The 14,369-nt window shown below is 40.5% G+C and overlaps 1 pseudogene; it reads left to right on the forward strand.

The window, feature by feature from the left end:
- Positions 1 to 10,255: 10,255 nt before the first annotated feature.
- On the forward strand, positions 10,256 to 10,808 carry LOC111141827 (annotated as a pseudogene).
- The last annotated feature ends 3,561 nt before the right edge of the window (positions 10,809 to 14,369 follow it).

Genomic DNA, 14,369 nt, shown 5'->3' on the forward strand with positions numbered 1-14,369 from the left:
CCTTTTATTACTTAATCACATCACTCAATGTTAGAGGTTTTCATTATCTCATAAAATGCTTTCCAGGGGTAGGGAAAGGTGGTTTGGAAGAAATTTTATTGACTTGCCTTGTTTCCAACTTTGTGAGCTTTCAAACAAAAATACTTGTTCCTCTATTTGTTGTTTTTAAAGAAGATGACTTTTGCGCAGGATTGGTTCATTTTGTAATGTCCTCATGGTGACATGTTTCAAGAGTTATTTTTCTTAAGTGTAAATGGCATAGAGAGCTATAAATAATCAATGTGTATTTGATTATAGCAAGAATTGTTTCAGAGAGTCATGGATCAAAATCCTGGCACGTGGTCGAGCCAGTCTGGGATCTAGCAGGCTTTCAGGGCTATTTGCTTTAAAAGGGGAATGAGGTCCTCAGACTAAGGTTTCTAGTTTTCAAAGTGCTGTGCAGAATTTCAACCTCATGATCTCTTATCAGCTCTGGAAAGGAACACTTTTGTTGTCTTTGCTTGGTAACCGTTTACCAAGTTTCCATTTTTATTTCAGTGAATAGTATTGTGGTTGTTTCTTTTTTTTTTTTCACATGATATAAATTGTTTTATAGTGGGCTCTCCATTCAAATTGGGGATTACAAAGCTTTCTTCTTTTTCATTTAGTACCAAGAGAAGTAAAAGAACAAAAGAGAAGGATTAAAAAAAAAACCAGTTAAGAGAATAGATTAGTGACACACCTAGGCACAGCCAGGAGTTTTCCAACAGGGAGTTCATTTTCCACGTGCATGACCTACCTGGCAGAGTGATACGGGCCCAAGTTTTCAGATTTAAATTGTCTTGAAAAATTCCAAGGCTTAGGACACAAAATGGGTGTGGGATTTTTAAGGCATCATTGTGGTGTAGTCAAGAGCTGTTTGGAAGTCCATCAATTAAGGCAGATTACTGAGATCTCTTCCCAAGCAGAGGGATGCTGATATCTCTTTGGTAAGTGGCTCCCTAGAGAGGAAGCAGGAGGTTGCGTTTCAGAGCAGGGTAAACTGGGGTGACTATCCTGAGTTCTTGAGATGGGGCTACCTTTCAGATGGTTTTCTTGCCTGGATTGTGACTTTCTTATGAGGGAAGGAAAAAAGATGTCTTGGTCTATTGGTCTTTGTTAGCTGGTGTGATGTTTTGAGATGTGTGGTGTGTGCATGTGTGTGTGCATGCACGTTCATACTTTGAATTAGAAAATTTCTAATTGTTTTTCACTGAGAGTCTGGGTTTCCATGCATATCTCTAGTGTGGCAGGAGCAAGTCTCAGCTGAGAGAGTGACAAGTGCCAGCAGGCTTTCTCTTCGTGGGCCTTAGCATGGGATCCTTTTCTTCTCAGTCACTGTTCATAGCACTGACAGAAAAGGAGATAATTTTCCTTCCCTTTCTCCTTCACATTCTGGCAATTGCACAACTTTCCCTTGGGACCGAAAGCATTAAGCCTGACCCTGCATTTCCTCAATGTGGCAGATTGACTTTGGTTAAAGAATCCAGTGAAACTCCCCTGTGAACACAAGGTCCACTGACTATCTTTCTGAAACACTGACATTCTACATGACTGTCCTGTATATGGTGCTTCCCCGCCCCCCCAATTTTTTTAATTGTACTGAGCTCTGGCACTATTTTAAACTGTGTCCCGCCATTTACCATATTAAGGAAAAAGCAGGTATTTATCCCATCCCATGAGGTGCTGATTGGTTGTAAAATGCCCTTGTAAAATCCATTCTTGCTGTTAACCTCATTTGTATGAAGGAAAAGTATTTGGAATTTGCCAAAATTGCTGAACTCAGTACAGAGCAGACACTTCTACAGCCTTGTGTTTGTTGAATTATTAGAAAATCCTGAGGCTGTCAGGACCCTGGGAAGTCTTCTAGTATGTTTCTCTGGCTCCGGGGGAATTGGCCCCTTGAAATGGCCATACACGTTACTGGGCTTTTCGTGTCTCAACATCTCCTGGGAGAGAGATTATAAGATTTCTTTTTGTAACCTAACATGATACACATCAACTTATTCACCAAGAATTCATCCTAGGAGCTAAGCTGACATTTTTCTGGAATGAGCTGAAGCCATTTTTTTGGTTGTTTTCTCCTTGGAGACAGAGGAATGTGTTGGAGGAATAGCCCATATACCACTCAACCACTCTGAGGAGCCAGTCTTGGTTCCTGTAGCCTCTGCTCTTTCCTAAATATATAGTTGTTTTGATTTTTGTACTAAGTAATACATTTTTTCAGTATCTGTAACTCATTTTGCTTTTACACGCCAATTTTTGCGCTGTTCTGCTTGGGTTTCCATTGTTACCTTTTTTATCCGTATGCCAACTGTCCCAAGAACATACCCGTTTTCCTGTGGCGGCAGAGCCCTGGTGACAGAGATGGTCAGGAGAAAACCAGACCAAGAAAACAGAGAAAGGAGCAGGCATATTAAGCTCTGCTGCTTCCTGAAACATAGATCAGACTAAAAAGTCAGTAGTCAGTAAACAAATTCTGCATAAATAAAATTTCCCTCATAGGTCATTTTCCTTGCCAGCTGCAGCACTTTTATTAACAGTAAATGATGTTCTTATGGGGATGTTTTGAAATGTAAAAGCCATCCCTTTTTTTATGTCCTGAGAATAATGGAATCCATTATATTGGAGATTTTTAAATATTAATTAAAGCCCTGTCTTGGGGTAGAGAATTCACAGTTTGGTTGATCTCCCAATGACTGGCATTGCCCAGGAGCTATTGTGTTCCCCAAAGCAACACTGATAAAAAGAGACTACTCCCAGAATGCCATGGGCTTTTTCAGTTAAAACTAGGATGGGTGTAACTTCTTTACTTCCTGAAGCTGTATCAGTTACAAATATGTGGAAACAGAGCAGATTAAGCTATTATGGAGAAGTTTCTTCTGAATAATTCATATTATTTTCTCTGTGTAGAACCGTTCATTCTCCCCCTCCTCCCAGATATGAACTAAATATTGAAGGCTCATTACATTTCTAAATATCAGAATTTGAACCATGATATTAGGTTTGGGAGCAGGCTGAGTGTTTAGTGTCCCAATGAGTAGGATGTAATAAAAACTCCATAAAGAGCTAACTCTTTACCACATACTTCGAACATTATGCAACACTTGAGGGAAAATAACTTACAGTCTTAGCTTAATTATGCATGGCTCTGAAGTAAATCAAGATCATCCCTCCAAGTCATGTTTTAGTAAACATTGTCCTACTCTCAACACCGCACATTTTAAATCAATGAAATTTTAGGTTTCGTCATCTTAGTGATAAGTTTCTTGTGGAAGCTTTGCCAGCAAAATGACTCTCTGCGTGAGTTGGTTTTCCTTTGCTGTTGTTGAACACAGAGCCATCTTGCTCAGTAGGAAATGACCACAAGACTCCCTGTGGTCAAGGAGCTGATGTTGTTCGCTTTCTGGTGCAGTGAACCCCTTGACTGTTTAACTGTGCCTGACTATTTGACTCGTCAGTCTCCTGTGTCAAGTAACTCATCTAGTCTCCTGGGTAGTTCTGTCATTTTCCTGGAAATGGCATAAGGTTTGGCGCATTCTCATCCGTGTTACATCAAAACTTGAATCTAGGCATAGAACAGATGGAATCCTGTTTAAATCCCTACCACTTCATACTCCAGTTCTCCCTTCCAAAAGACATCACAATCTCTAGCTTCTCATGGAGAATTGTTTATAATCCCAACCTTCTCTCCTTGCATTTCTACCTCTTCTGGCTTTTGAAGGACAATCTGAGATAGACTGATAATTTTTCAGAGTGCCATGTTAGTTTGTATGCCTCAATAGGGAGGGCTGGGAAAGCAAATCTTAATTACTCAAGTATTTGTTGGGTGTCTACTGGATGTTAACCCCTGAGGTCAACTGAGGTTAGACTATGCATCCCTCACCCCCAGAATGGCAGCAGTATGGGATGAGCTGAAGCAATGGTGTTCTGATGTTGTTGGTATACAAGAGTTGTTAGAGATGGCTTCACAATGGCATGAGAATGGAGCATGTGGAACCTGGCTAGAGGTGTCCCTTTGATACCAAAGAAAGAGAGTGAACAAAATTGTGTCCTTCAATTAAGAGTGACAGTCATCCAAGGAAGCTCTTTCAAGTCTCTCTTTGAGCAGTTGTTCACGTGGTTGAACAGGCTTCTTAGTGTAGAAAAAGTCAAACCATTCAAGAAGACAATGGGCTATTGCTGAGGTAGGTGGTGGGACAGATTGAGTGTAGGAACTCTTTTTTCTTATTTTGCTCAAAATGCTAAAGTCCTGTAAGAAGAAATAATAGTTAACACTCATGGGGGTATTTACTATGTGACAGGCTTTATTTTCACCCTTTTATATACACCTAATTTAAACTTCACAGGAACTTCTTAGGTGGGCACTATTTTCAGGCAGGTAAACGGATACACAAAGAGCATCAGTACCTTGCCTAAATCCATGTAGGTAGCAAAAGATGAAGCCAGACAGTCGAGTTCCAGAAGCTGGGAGGTTTTAACCAGAAAATACAGTTCCTTCGGATCAGTTTCCAATGCCGCAACCAGGAGAAAGAAGCACAACATCTTTAAAAATTAGTTTCAGAGAATTTGGGTGATTTTGTTTGTTTGTACATAGGAACAAGTCATATGGTATGGGGGAAGGGCAAATGGTCATATTTAGTGAACACATTTCCTAGAAATTAGCTCGGAGTTTGGAAACGTTTCTGCCTATCAACCTCTTGTAGGTGATTTTCTCGTCTAGAAAAATTTGTCTTCCGGATTTTGCAAAGCAGAGCTCTGGAGCTCCCCTGGGAGAGTGGGAAGATGTTTCCTCTTAAGCTGACTGAGTGAAAGCCCCAGCAAAGTGGCATTTTATAGAAGAGGTTCCATCAAAGCCAGGAAAGCTGAGCATAATTCCTTAAGCGTATCTTTGTGTAAACAGGGAGGACTCAACAAGATTTTAAAATAACACAGTTGAGTAAGTGAAACAATTGAAGATACGCGTCTCATTCAAATTGAATTCACTATCTGTAACAATATTATCTCATGAGGGAGATTTTGTGTCACGTGTTCACTGGCTTTAAGTCCTTAAGAGGTATCAAAATAATCAAAGTGTTTTCTTTGCTCTTAGGCATCTTGCGGAAAAAGTTATAAATGGTTGAGATGTTCATGCTGATCAGAAACCACAGTTAGGAAGTGAAAGGAAAAGGTGTTTCTAAGCATAAAGCCAGGAGGGAGGAGACTGTCCATTGTTTTAACTTCTGTCTTAGCTCTGTTATGCTCTTTCTGCCCTGGATCCCTGACTCAGGGTTGCCCGAGACCCTTTGGAGAAGAGTATGTCTTTAATGTGAGAAGAATCAGAATTGAGATAGGGATTCTCAAATTTGATTATCATAATCACCTGGAATGCTTTTTTAAAATACAGATTTCCAGTCTTCTCCCTCTGGATATTCTGACTCAGCAGGTCCAGATTGGAATTCAGGAACATGATTTTTCATAAACCTCTCTTTTTAAAAATTAACATACAATGTATTATTAGCCCCAGGGATACAGGTCTGTGAATCATCAGTTTTATACAATTCACAACACTCATCATAGCACATACCCTCCCCAATGTCCATCACCCAGCCACCCTATCTCTACCCCCCACCCCACCCAGCAACCCTCAGTTTGTTTCCTGAGATTAAGAGTCTCTTATGGTTTGTCTCCTTCCCAATCCCACCTTGTTTCATTTTTTCCCTCCCTTCCCCCTGTAACCCCCCACCCTGCCTCCCAAATTCCTCATATCAGAGAGATCACAGGATAATAAATCTCTCTTAATGGGCATCTATGACCAACCAGGATGGGAAGCCACAATCTAGTGTATACATTTTACAAATGAGTGGACTGATGTGTGGCTAGGACAATTAATGTACTCAACTCCTCTTCTAGAGATGGAGCTGAGACTGGAGTTTTTTTCCTTTCTTCCTTCCTTCTCTAGACTTAGTGCTTTTCTCAAGTCTCTGAGTACATATGCATTGGACAGCAAGGGATGAGTGTGTGTGTGTGTGTGTGTGATATGCAGGCACATAGGGATGAGGACCTATCACTTGAAGATACTAAATATCAGGCTATTATAATAATACTATTATTTTGAAATGGAGTCAGATGAGTAAAAATCTCTGTTGGAATTAAAATGTTAATTTTGTGGAAAAAAATTACTTAGTACACAATCTCCTAGGAGAAGTAAAAATCACCAAAAAGAAATGAGACACTTTCCAAAGAGTCTTTCATTAAATATTAAACTTACTTTGTCCAAGGCTTCCAATTATGTGTAAGAACCATGCCTTACATCCTGGAAAAGACAGATGAGTAGTGAAGAAAAGTCTTATTAACTGCTTCTCCCTTCTCCAGTCAATTGTCTTCCCAAAATCCCGTTTGGATTTTTAGCTCCTGAGGTCAGGGACTATGTCTTATTCCTGCTTATATCCTGACAGTAATTATTATTTATTGAGCACTTACTTCATTTGCAAAACAATCCTATGACATAGGTACTGTTATAACCCTATACCACACATGAGGAAATAGGCAAACACCATCTGGTTTGTTTAGTGAGAACAGAGGAAGTACCTCCTCTGGCTCCAGATAGACAAGGAAGGGATTCAGGATGAGGTGGGACTTTAGTTAAGTCTTGCAGGATGGGTACGCATCAGGGGGAGGAATGATCTCTGGTGGAAGGAAGGAATGCCAATGTGTTTGAGAAGGTGGGAAGGAACCAAGGCAAGCATGCTTGAGGGTCAAGTGCAGGATGGTCTCCTCACTTGGTCTCCTCAGAGCAGGTTTGGGCAGAGAGGCAGTGGGAACTGTGGTTGAAAAGCAATTTGGGGTGGACCCATGGATGGCCTTGAAATCTGGATAAAGAAACTTGGCTTTGTTTTGTCCAACATTGAGGAGTTATCCAAAGCTTCTTAGTAGGGGAACTACATGTTAGAAACATGCTATTCTAGGATAATATGAGTGAGGGGAGGTCTGAGGCACCAGAGCTTCAAGTCCCTGTTCAAAGAAATAGGAACATTTGGAGGAAGCACCAGTTACAGAGGAGAGGAATAGAAGAGTTCATGTTTGCTTTGATTGTGTTGGGATGCCCAAGCCACGTGGCCACCTCTAGCAGGCAGTTGGAGCTCTGGGGCTAGAAATAAAGATATGGAATGTGGATTTTTGAAGTTGGTAGTAAATGAATCTCTGAGTAGAAGAATGAGGAGCAGAAAGAACAGAGGGTCTGGGACCAAAACTTGTGCACCTGACATATTGGGGGATCAGGAAGATAAACCAGGGAAGCAAATAGTTAAGTGGAGTCTGGTATGTAGTGAGCTTTTTCATTTCATTAAAAAATATCCCCATGTATATGAGTAACTATTTAATGTGTTCATCTCTTATGTGTGTGTTTATCCAGTGAGATTTTTTTTCCCCCTGACTGCCTGCAAGACATTCCCACCAAGATGTTTGCCCTCTGGAAATCTTGCCAGAACCTCAAACGTAATATTTCCCAAACTGAACTTGGCTTCTCATTTTCCAAACTTGTCTTGTGTTCTGTGTTCTTTATTTCTAGTGATGGCACCCCATGTTCTAGACTCAAAACTCTTGACTTCCTTGTGTATTCCACTTGCTTCCAAGGCCCAGAATGTTGACCTCTTTGTGCTCCTTAAGTGCCAGCCTCCTTTCCCACATTACTGTGCTTGACTTCAGGTCCCCAAGTCCTTTACCTGGGGATGTTTAATAACCTCTTAATTCATCCTCCCAAGTTTATACTCTCCTCCCTGTCATCCATCATACACATTGTTACCACCAGATTCATCTTTTGGCATCTGATCTTCTGACTCACTAGATCCTCCTAAAAAAACCTTACACAGCTTCAATTTGCTGACAGCAGTGGTTTTATATGTGGTCCCCCAAATGAAATCTTATCCAGAAACTCCAGTATGTCAACTAGATAAAAGCAGGCTGTTCTGGTCACACAGGAGAGTATCCTGGATCATTGCCCATTCTGTCTTCATAACACCCAGAACTCAGCAGAAGAGAATTTGAATAAGTGCCAACTTCCTGAGCCTCATCGTCATGGCCCTTTGAAATTTCCTCTCAAAATTTTCCCATTTTATTTCGCATTAGTGCCAACTATGTACCCTACAGTTGAATCTGAGGGAACTGCTGTTTCCATATACTTCCATTCTGTGTCTTTAGCTCTTCTGAATAAAATTCTCTTCTGTTTACAGTGCCTTTCCTCTGACTGCATACGTCCAACTCCTGTCCTCAAGGACCCACCTAAAATCTCCCTCAGTGGAGAGTTCCTCCCTGATTTATCCCCCTTACTTCTAAGTAATTTCTTTTCTCCTTAATCCATTATTGTCCATGGTCTGGGTGTCTCGAAGGCACACATCACTCTCTATTCTTATTAGAATAACAGTGTCTGCTTTCTCTCTCCTTATAGACTGCAAAGTCCTGAAATTGGAATAATAGATTGATTTGCCTCCATATTCTTCCTCAGGGGCTGGGACACACCTTGAGCTTGTGGCTCACAGTTATTTGCTGAATGAATACCTGCTTTGTGAGCATCTTGAAGTGGGGGGGACGCCCCATCGTTATTGTACATTTCCCATCGTGCACAGGGCAGTGCTGGGCTTACTGTTGACTTATATTGAGTCTACAAAACTGGCAGGCCTTTTGTTTTACTTTGGAGCTATAATATGTATTCTTATCTTTTCAGATACTTTTTGCAAACCATGATGGGAGACGCTATAGAGAGCCACAGAAGGACAGTATGTTCATCCAGCATGGAGGTAAGGGGAACAGTATTAATATTGCCATTTTGTTCATGGCACTCATAGGCTGCAAGAGGTAAGATGCCTTTCAGAGAATTAGGGGCAGAATCTTAAAATGCCTTTCTTTGTTATGCCTCTTCCATCCTAGGTCATCTTTCCAGTAAGTGTTTTGTGGCATGTTACCTTTGAGGTCATTTACTGCATGTCACTGTCTTTAGGGCAGACCTTCTGAAGAGGTCTGGAAAGAATCTAAACTAATGGTTTGGAACTTTTATAGTTATGCATCTCTAGCTAGGTATATAAGTGGTTTGAGTTGAAAGAGCCTGGAGTTCTGTGGCAGTAAGCTTCTGGTAAGGGCAGTGGGAAGTCTGAAGGAATAAATTAAAGTACCAGATGCCCTTTATACTGCTCAACTTCTCAGCATGAGTCAGTCCCAACTTCCCAGCTTGGGTCACAAGTTTATCTTCTCTAAGGGCTGTGAAAGCAGCCACAATGGCAGGGGATGATGGATGGAGTTGTTCTGAGGAAGGGTGTGCATGGAAGTTCTGTTGGGGTCTTGCAATTCCCCAGGAAGTCTCAAGAATTTCTTAAAGTCTAAATTCAATAAATGAAGAAAAGGGGGGGGGGGTGGTTCACACAATCCTTTAGACTAAACTGTATACATTTCAGTACATATAGGAAAAGTTTGATTGTAAGAGTCAAATAATAAGAGGAAAGGTTTTTGTGATTGCTACTTTTGAAAATCAAAAAGAAAATATTGTGATTAATTATTTAATTTAAAGGTTTAATTAAATGCAAGTCACAGTTCCTCATTTACATATCTGTCTTTTAATGGTTTAAATTTCTTAAAGCACACAGGCTTAGACATATGCCTGTTCTCAACTGTTCCTCATCTCCTTTAAAGTTGGACTTGCCCCGAGTTATCCATTAATAAGAAAATCAGGTCTGTTTCAATAATAACTCATGTCTTAAAAATGGAAATAATGTACATATTTCCTGAACCAATGATTGGACATTTTATTTTATTTTATTTTATTTTATTTTATTTTATTTTAAGATTTTATTTATTTATTTGCCAGGGAGAGAGAGAGAGAGAGATTGACAGAGAGAGCACAAGCTGGGAGAGAGTCAGAGGGAGAGGGAGAGGCAGGTTGCCCTGCTAAGCAAGGAGCCCCATGTGGGATTCGATCCCAGGACTCTGAGATCATGACCTGAGCCAAAGGCAGATGCTTAACCCACTGAGCCACCCAGGCATCCCAATGATTGGACATTTTAGCATCATTTCTTTGGTACACTATTCACAGTAATAATATATTAAATGCTGGCCCATTTACAGACATTAACCATCTGAGAATGCTTAGAAAAACCAGGAAATAAAATAACTGAGTCTTGTTTTGAGGTGAAATTCAACAATCTCTTAAGACATAGAAGTTAGGCACTTGAGCTTCTTTTGGCTTTTGACTTGGCGAAGGTGAAGGTGCAACAGACTTCGGCCATCCTGAATCCAGGTTCACTGGACAACAGCCACATCCACTATGCCACCTAAGTTTGACCCCAGTGAGATCAAAGTCATGTACCTGAGGTGCATCACTGGGGAAATCAGAGCCACGTCTGCCATGGTCCCCAAAGATTGGCCCCTTGGGTCTGTTTCCAAACAAGGTTGTTAATGACATCACCAAGGCAGCCAGTGATTGGAATGGTCTGAGGATTACAGTGGAACTGACCATTCAGAAAGGACAGGGCCAAATTGAAGTGGTACCTTCCACCTCTGCCTTGATTATCAAAGCCCTCAAGGAATTACCATCAGACAGAAAGTAGCAGAAAGACTTTAAGTGCAGTGGAAATACCACTCTTGATGAGATTGTCAACATTGACCAATAGATGCAGTACCAGTCTTTAGCCAGAGAATTCTCTGGAGCCATTAAAAAGATCTTGAGGACTGCCCAATCTGTAGGCTGCAATGTTGATGACAACCATTCTCATGACATTGTTAATGACATCAATAATGGTACAGTGGATTGCCCAGACAGTTAAGAACTATAAAGGAAAATATTTCAGTAAAGAATCATTTGACTGACAACTAAAAAAAAAAAAAAAAAAAAAAAAAAAGAAGAAAAAAAGAAGCAATGCATTTCACATAGAATGAAATGATAGTATTTATCTTAAGCACTGAATATGCAATATAAAACAGGACTTAAGGACACAGTTTTAGAATTTTATTGCTTGGTTTAAATTCCAGCTTCTCCACTAATATAGCTATGTAAACTTGGTCAAGTCATTTAGCTTCTCTGTCTAAATTTCCTCATCTGAAAGTGGGAGTAAGTATAGAACTTGTCCATATTAATCCTCTTTTACTACAATAATGGTGTGTAACAAATAGGTCTCCCCAAATCTCAGTGGCTTATAACCATAAATATTTTTTTCTCCTTCAGGGGTTTGTAGATCAACTGTGCAACTCTTAGGCTGATAGTTGGGTTCAGATTGCCTCCGCAGGTGCCAGGCTGAAAGAGAAGTGGTTCTCTAAGGAGGAATGTCAGAAGCACAAGAGAATGAGCCAAATCATTTAGCAATTTCAGTCAGACCCTCCGCTTGCATACATTCACATTTCAGTTGTCAAACAAGTCATATGGCCAAGTTCAACACTGAGGAGGTGGATAATTATGCTTTTCCCATGGAAAGAGGAAGACCGAGTGGGTAGTTGTTGAACAATAATTCCTACCTCACTATATTAAGGTTGTTGTGAGTGATGACTGATATAATATTGTATAGCTCTTAGCACATTTACTTGTTACATAGCAAAAGATCAATATGCGTTCCTTATTATTATTTCTTATAAAAATGGTGTCATAAATTTGAAGAGAGCAAAGAACAAAGGAACTTCTGGAAACTCATGCAGACCTTACTGAGATTCATGTTCCAACTTGCCCTGAGTCTCTTCTTTATTGCCCTACTTCTACTCCTGTTAGAACCTGAAAGACTGTTAGCAATATGAGAACAGAGAGAAGTTTCCATCTCTTACTTCCTCATCTAGGCTGGTGTTCAGTTAATCACTTACTACTACTTCCATAATGGTCCAAAAGTGTCACAAAATCTATTTTCTTAGAGCCTATGGTAGTGAATTGTAAATCTTGGGAAGTGCAAAAACTTCTTTTAATTTCCTCCTTCTCCCTTCCTCCCCCCTTTCCTTCCTTCCTCCCTGCCTTACTTCTTCTTTCTATCTTTTATTTCTTTTTAAAAAAACAAAATAGTACTTTCATTAGATGATGGATTGGATTTCAGTACCTACTATAACTACAGACTCTTGTAGTGAATTTGTCTTCGGGTCTTGGAAGCAGATGTTGAGGCAGAGTGTGAGATGCAAGATATTTATTAAGATGAACACCTGTGGGGACACCTGGCTGGCTCAGTCAATACAGCATGGTATTCTTGACATTGGGGTCATGAGTTGAGCACCACATTGTGTGTGAAGTCTACTTTTTAAAAAAGGGGAAAAAAAGATTAATGCCTGGGTAAGGAAGGACTAGGGAGTACAACTGGGATAAAGAAATTAAAACCTGATGCATGTCTGAAAAAGCCTCAGCCAACTGGGCATGAACTCTAGAGCTATGATGTCTTTCAGAGCTCTCCTGAGTTGGGTCAAGATGACCACTCCCTTAAATGTCTTCATAGGTCAGTCATTTGATGTGGGTTGCACCAAGAAAGTGTGTGGCTTAGGCTTGGGGACTGTGTGACTGAGGCAGACCATGAAGGGGCTGGTAGCTGGAGCCTGTGTGTAGAAGGCACATCCACAGGTAAATAGTAAGCCCTTCCTAAAGAGAGGTCTGTGTGGTGCATCTCCAGGTCACTCACAAGTACCTAGTTCATTGTACTCATTTCATAAATATTGATTGTTATTATTATTGCTAGTTATCAATATTCATGTATATGTACAATTTTGCTCTCTCATCCCTTTTATTGCCTACCCTCACCACTCCCTAATGGCCTATCCACCCCAACCACCTCCCCAACACCGCCGGCCCCGGCTTAGCATAAGCTTTAAGAGAGAGTCATGATGGTAGCAAGACCCATCAGGCTCCTTTGGTTTTGGGCCCTTGAGAATACTCTATATCCTGTGTTCATTCTTGAGTTTCCAATTTAGCTCATCTAACTTCGAGCAGGAAATGGAGATTACTGCAGAACTCCAGTGTGGATATGTGTCCAAAGTTTATTAGGGATGATACCGTGAAATCTCTAAGATATGCCTCTACAGTTCCAGTCAGAAGAGTCTTAAACTTAGAGAACTGGACTCATAATCTTACAGAACAATGGGTTGTTGCAATAGAAGAAAAATACAAATCAATGTGTTCACCTTCCTCCTGTTACATTTGAGGAAACTGATATATATGGAGAGCCATGACTTATTCAACTCTTTAGTAGCAAATACTCAAGCCAGTGGCTTTTCATGCAATCATACAGTGTTTAGATAACATTGGGGCTTAAAAGTTTGGGTCAGAGTTGGAGTTGGACAACTTTGCTCAAATCCTAGCTTACACACTTATAGGCCATGTGATTATGGGCAAATAATTTAACCTTTATGAGTCTCAATTTCCTCATTTTTAAGAAGTCACTTCATAAGGTAGTTGTGAGCATTAAATTAGAAATGGATGAAAAGAGCTTAGCTGTTACAATGATGATTTCATTCACAGATCTGTATTCTGTTTTTAGGAAGACACAATAGGAAGCATGCCTGTTATCTTTTGCTACAATGATGCAGTGTGATAACACAAAACTTCAGTAGCATGCAAAATTAAACATTTATGGTTCACGCATCTAGGCTCAGCTGTTGGTAAGCCAAGCCACCTCTGCTGATCTTGGCTGGAGACTCACATGCCTGCATGTCTGCTAGATGTTGGCTAATCTAGGATGACCTTTGCTGGGTCAGCTGCAAATACTCAGCTCTTCTCCTCGTGTCTTTCATCCTCTAGCCGACTAGCTTGGGCTTGCTTGTTGATGGTAGAGGCTCAAGAAAGTAGGTGGAGATACTCAAGGCATTTTAAGGTTTAGGTTTGGAATTTGTACATTGTTTCACTTCTTTCTACTGGCTAAAACAAGTCATGAGGCCATTCCTAGAGTCAGAGAAGGACACTACAAAGTTTCATGGTAGAACTAAAAGGGTCCGGGTGGAGGGGGGATGTGGAAGGAAGACTATACCTCTCAATGGGAGGAGCCCCCAAATCACATGGTAATAGGCATGGCTATAGAGAGGGGTGGAGATCATTAAGGAAATCACTTTAGCTCTAGGAGGCACTTTATAATAAGCCTGAAATTACCCCATTGGATACAGGGTCCATGATGACTCCGTTCTATACTGAATTCTGCTTATGAAGGAAGACTCTTTATAGTGAGATTTCTTTATATGTGAGTAAAATAATCCTTCCCTCACCATTATTCAGGGCTGACACCCCACCTCAAAGGACCACTTCTTCCTCCTTTTGCTTCCTTTATCCCCAGCTCCATTGGAATAAAGAGGCTTTGATCTGGAAATGACCATCACAATCTCCTTCATTTTATAGGTGAGGAACTTAGACTCCAGAGGGTTTTAGTAATTTGCCCAAG

This window comes from Enhydra lutris, unplaced genomic scaffold (assembly GCF_002288905.1).
Source record: "Enhydra lutris kenyoni isolate GAN:26980312 unplaced genomic scaffold, ASM228890v2 scaffoldscaffold6, whole genome shotgun sequence".
In the NCBI taxonomy this organism is placed as follows: Eukaryota; Metazoa; Chordata; class Mammalia; order Carnivora; family Mustelidae; genus Enhydra; species Enhydra lutris.